Source organism: Panthera onca, chromosome X, assembly GCF_046562875.1.
Source record: "Panthera onca isolate mPanOnc1 chromosome X, mPanOnc1 haplotype 2, whole genome shotgun sequence".
Lineage (NCBI taxonomy): Eukaryota > Metazoa > Chordata > Mammalia > Carnivora > Felidae > Panthera > Panthera onca.
The window spans coordinates 27,875,536-27,881,858 of record NC_138357.1 but is presented as its reverse complement, the minus strand read 5'-3'; positions in this window follow the sequence as shown (position 1 = coordinate 27,881,858).

Here is a 6,323-nt window from a genome sequence, read left to right as displayed (position 1 = left end):
AAAAGGAGTTGCACCATTGTTATATATACAGACCAAACTGGAAATCCATTTACTCGAGCTTCGTGGTGAAAAAAGCGTGGATGAATTAGCCTAACAACCATCTCAAATTTTTCAATGGGCTGTGTTCCAAAAGTTATTTGTAGGTCAACTGTTTGGAAATCAGAACATATTTTCCCACAACAAAGGGTGGTCAGGGTCTCAGACCAGCTCACAAAAGTCAATAGACTGTAAATCTACCTCAATCATGGAACTACTGGTACCAGTCTGCAGGCTGGATCCTGAGAGCAATAGGTTGCAGTATAGAAGAGGAGAGGAAAAATACCTCCTTCTCCTTTCCTGTTCCTATTCACCTGGAAAAAATGACAAATGGGTCAAATATGTATTTCTAAAGATTTTATTTTAAGTAATCTAGGGGCGCCTGGGTGGCTTAAGCATCCGACGTCAGCTCAGGTCATGATCTCATGGTTCGTGGGTTTGAGCCCCACGTCGGGCTCTGTGCTGACAGCTCGGAGCCTGGAGCCTGCTTCGGATTCTGTGTCTCCCTCTCTCTCTGCCCCTCTCCTGCTCGTACTCTGTCTGCCTGTCTCTCTCTCTCAAAAATGAACATAAAAAAGTTTTTTTAAATTTATCTTAAGTAATCTCTACACCCAACATGGGGGCTTGAACTTACAACCCCGAGATCAAGAGTCGCATGCTCAACCCACTGAGTTAGCCAGGCGCCCTTGGGTCAAATATTTATTGAGTACCCTGTGCCATGTGTTAGGTGCTGGCATTAAACAACAGTTCTGCACTTGTGAAGCTTACATTCTAGAAGAGTACTGAACAATCCACAGGACCCAAACAAATCCTCAATGAAGAAACAAAAGGTGGGAAGGCACAACTGTTCCCAGCCCACCACCAGTTAGACTTCCAAGCCAGCCACCTCACCTTTTGGAGGTGAATAAAATATAAAGTAGGACCAAGTCCAAAATTGTAAAAGCCAAACAATTAAATGTCAGTTGTGACATATCCCTCTTACAAATGAACCTGGAGGAGGACAGCAGCAGATACAGAACCCAGAAGCTGAAGTTCACAAACAAACCCACGATAAAACCACCAATGGGGCCAGGTCCATTTGGGCAGTTTTCTCACGTCTCCTTTCACCCTCCGGCAGCCACCTCAGCTGCCCACTGTGGTGTTCTCCCAGCATCAGGCTGTGCCCCTTTCTCTGACTTTTGTGGAAGCAAAACCTCTCAGTGCCTTCCTAGGAAATATGGGAGCATGACGGGGTCATCAGAGATCATTTGTGCTTCGGTACTTCTGAGAAAATGGATTGACCCTTCTCACAATGCCTTAATGGATACGCGCATCTCCAAGTTCCTACAAAATGCTTAATGGTGAGAATTTCACACGCCTCGGCTGGCCAGTAGGGGGGATATTTGGGAATCAGGGCCTTCCAGTGCCCACTCAGACTACACCTGTAGACAACTACTTAACTGCCATGTATGTACATAACAGCTCTAGAACCAAAACTCTGGGCAGAGTTGACATCCTAAGGAGCTCTTCATCCTCTGATTAAAAACAAAATTTATCTAGTTCTATATAAACATGCACCAAGCACCACCATATAAGCTCTCTCACTTAATCCTTAGAAGTACTGTATGAAATGGTTGTTATGATTAGCCTCATTTTACCAGTGAGGAAACTGAAGCACAGTTCATCTAAAAGAAGGCAGGGAAAAAAGGAAGAGATGATGGGGCAAATTGGAGACAAATAGCAAGATGTCAGATTTAAACCCAATCATATCAATAATACACACCCCAATTAAAAGGTAGAGATTGCCAGGGTGCCTGGCTGAGTCAGCTGGCAGAGCAATATGACTTTCGATCTTGGGGTTGTGAGTTCAAGCCCCACACTGGGCATAGATATCAATGAATGAACAAATGAATGAATGAGTGAATTTTTTTAAAGGCGAGATTGTCAAATTGAATAAATAAGCTAGAAACCCATTTTCAAAATTAAAAAATATATATATATACCCTGCAAATGGAATTAAAAGCAGGAGAAACTATATTAATATGGAAGTGGATTTTGGAATGAGGAACATTGCCAAAAATAAAGACGAGTATTTCACTTTGATAAAGGGCTCAATTCGCCAAGAATACACAATCCCAAATGTGCATGCACGTAAGCACAAAGTTTCAAAATACATGAAACAAAAACTGACGAAACTAGAAGAAGAAATAAGATAAATCCACACTTCTCTTTGTAAATTTCAGTACACCTCTCTCAGTAATTGAGAGACCAAGCAGACAGAAAATCAGCAAAGACACAGATGTGGAACACCACCAACCACCTTGACCTAATTGGCATTTATAGGACACCACATCCAACAAAAACAGAAGACACATTCTTTTCGAGTGCGCATGGAATATTCACCACTGTTGACCGGCTATTGTGCTATCAAATAAGCCTCACTACATTTAAGATAATTTAAATAATTCAAAGTATGTTCTTTGACCACTACAGAACTAAAACTAGGTATCAACAACAGAAGGATACCTGGGAAATTTTGCAAAGATTTGGAAATTAAACAACACACTTCTAAATGACACATGGGTCAAAGAATAAATCATAAGGGAAATTGGATAATATTTTGAGCTGCATGAAAATGAAAATATCACATGTTAAAATTGTGGGATGCAGGGGCACCTGGGTGGCTCAGTTGGTTAAGCTTCTGACTCGACTTCAGCTCAGGTCATGAGACTGTGACTCAGAAGTTCGGGCCCCACGTTGGGCTCTGCGCTGGTAGTGCGGAGCCTGCTTGAGATTCTCTCTCTCCCTCTCTCTCTGCCCCTCCCCTGCTCTCATGTGCTCACTCATTCTATTTCTCTCTCTCTCTCTCTCTCTCAAAATAAATAAATAAACATTAAAATTGTGGGATGCAGCTGGAGCAGGGGTTGGAGAGAAATCTATGGCACTGAATTATGAAACACTTTATACAACCCGCCTCTCGCCAACATCAGGATATTATGCAAGGAAAAGTAAGGAATGGAGGATGAAACCCAGCCCTGAACACAACAATCATAGAAAAGTGAACCACTGCAAGTTAAAGGAGACAGTATGAGTAGTATTGAAAGCAGCTCTGAAGTCCAGACTGCTTACCTTGGTAGTGGACGCGTGCTGACGACATACGTCCAGGTTCACAAGCGGTTAGATCCAGGAAGGTAAGTGAAGGGAGGCCGTAGAAAGCAGGGGGTCAGAGCAAACAAGGGCAGCATGGGCTAGCAGAGTTGATGAACTCTGATCCCAGGACAGAAGCTGTCATTCTTACCTTTAAAATACTTCTTGCTAAGGATGAGTTGTCCCTGGAGCTTAATACTTGATAAGAAGAAATAAGAAGTCTTGGGGTGCCTGGGTGGCTTGGTCGGTTAAGCACCCAACTCTTGGTTTTTGCTCAGGTCATGATCTCACGGTTGGTGAGATCGACCTGCCCCCCCCCCCCCCCCATCGGGCTCCATGCTAATAGCACAGAGCCTGCTTGGGTCTCTCTCTCTCTCTCTGCTCCTCCCCTGCTCATTCTCTCTCAAAAATAAATAAATAAGCTTTAGGGGCACCTGGGTGGCTCAGTCGGTTGAGTGTCCAATTTCGGTAAGGTCATGATCTCACAGTTCGTGAGTTCAAGCCCTATGTCAGGCTCCGTGCTGACAGCTCAGAGCCTGGAGCCCAGAGCCTGCTTCAGCTTCCGTGTCTCCCTCCCTCTCTCTGCCCCTCCCCTGCTCATGCTCTGTCTCTCTCTCAAAAATAAATAAAACCTTAAAAAGGAAAGAAATCAGCAGGCTCTGGATGGGTTCTGTTTCTAACTGAGGGAAGAACAGAGACGTCAGGATTGCAGGCTGGTTAAACTCTGTAATTCCAAAATATCATCCCTACCTTAGAATCACCTGAGGAACTGCGTTAAAAAAAATACTCCAGGCCCATGCTTCAAAATATCTAATTCAGTACATTTAGAATGTGGAACCTAAAGTTTCCCAATTAAGTCTGATGATTCCCAGTTTGAAACTACTGGTATAAATATTATCACTATTAAAAATTGCTAACAGTTACTGAGTACGTGCCACTACCAGGTCCTCTTTATGTGCTTTACCTGTATTGTTAGATTTAATTCATTAACAAAAGGGCACCGCGAAGACCAGGTGAGGAAGTTTAAGTGGAGTTCATCCCCACTCAGAGGAAACAGGTACGGGAAAAATCATCTTGACATAGAGGCAATAACTTTGCAATTACCTGTAAAGTTATGAAAAATGTGATTGATGAATGCAATAAATAGACTGGTGATGTCAGACATAGTCATGAGAAAAGACAAAAAGGGGTGCCTGGGTGGCTCAGTTAAATGTCTGACTCTTGATTTCGGCTTGGGTCATGACCCCTGGGTCATGGGATTGAGCCCCCAATCAGCTCCTCACTGGGTGTGGAGCCCGCTTGGGATTCTCTCTCTCCCTCTGTCCCTCTCCCCCACTCGTGCTCTCTCTCTCTCTCTCTCTCAAAATCAATAAATAAACATTTTAAAAAAATATATCAAAGAGAGATAATTTTTTAAAGAGACAAAAGAAGGAAACTGTCTCGAGGCAGCATGGAACAGTATCCAGAGGAAGTATTTGCCTCTCAAATATGTTCCAATCTTGCAGTAGTATAGGAACAGTTTGGCTTCAAGGATTCTGCACGATACCAAAATGGGTCTGAATTCCAAGTTCAACATTCTGTCTCCTGAGAGAATGGCTTCCTGACCATCCAACCCTTCCTGAAGTCTTCCCAGATTGACCTGTTGAGAACAAGACTTCCCAAATCACACCTAGTCTTATGGCATTAACCCTGAGTAGCCCAGATGCATGTGCTAGGAATACCTGACTCATTTTACACTTCATTTTCTGCTTGTATCTTGAAAGCATGATCTTTTGTCTCTATTATTATTGATGTCCTGGATCAATTAACCTGAAAGGCACAAAAGGTGTCTGCATAATAGTAACTAGCAGTGGCATATCTAATTACAATTCATAAGTATTCTTTGATAATGATTATCTATGTAACCCTACAAGAGAAGTACCACAACAAACCGCATGAAACCAGGACCATGAAGTCCTTGAATACAGTACAAAAATATCATCCCATTTAAAATTCCGTGGGAACAGGGGTGCCTGGGTAGCTCAGTCAGTTGTGCCTAACTCTCGATTTCGGCTCAGGTCATGATCTGTCCACTGCATCCAACCCCATGTCAGGCTCCCAGCTGACAGCGCCTGCTTGGGATTGTCTCTCTCTCCTTCTCTCTGTACCCCTCCCCCACTCCCTCAAACCTTTTAAGTAAATGAATAAATAAATAAATACAACAAAATCTGTATGCAACTGGCATGAATTAGCATCTCTTACACAGCTCCTCTTTTTTATTTTCAACTCTAGACCCAATAAAATCTCTTTGGCCCTGACAGTGTCTCTAGAGATGTTACTTCAATTTAAAACAAATTAAACATTTAAACCATACTTCTGAAAAGTGGTAAGATAGAATATGAAGTGGCTGTAATATCATAAACTCCGTTCTACCTAAAAGGTAGCCTTAGAGATCAGTATTCATAAAAACAAACAAACAAAAAAAAAAAAAAATCAAAGGCCAGGCACAGCTTTTAAACTAAGGAGATCTTGTTTACGTTTCTTGTATCATGGAAACCAAACAATGGTCACATGAGTTTTCTGATCTTTGCAAACATGCTTATAAAAAGTAAGGCCATCACAAATCCCTGTTTAGAAAACCTGTCCTGAATATTTGAAAATGTTTTCCTGGACTGAACCAAATCATCAGAGACCTGGGTGCCTGGACCATGTATTTTGGTGTCATTGTAGAAATATCCTTACTAGAATGAGTTGAGGTGTTGGCCATCAGCTAACATTCAGGGCCCTTACAAGATATATCCCCTTGTTTTGTTTACCGAAGACCGCGCTTGCTCTTCATGAGAATGCGAAGGAGAAGTCTCAGGCTTCATTGTCAGAAAACGTTCTTCTCCATGACTGGTGTTTTATTTAATGGACACTGTAATTCTTGTAACTGACACATCACCTTCTGCGTGTGGCCTTCCAGGTTTCTCAGAACTGATTCAGGCCTAGGTGTACATGACATTTTGGGGTGTTAGCTTCATTTTAGGTATTCACCTCACCCAGAAATCAAATTTTCCCCTTTACTTTTTAAATACTGGACTGTTTTTGTTTTTTTTTTTTCATAAATCATTTCCAGAACATGGTAGGGTAGAAATAAAACAATTACACAATTGTTGGAAAAAAATAAGGCTGCTAGGATT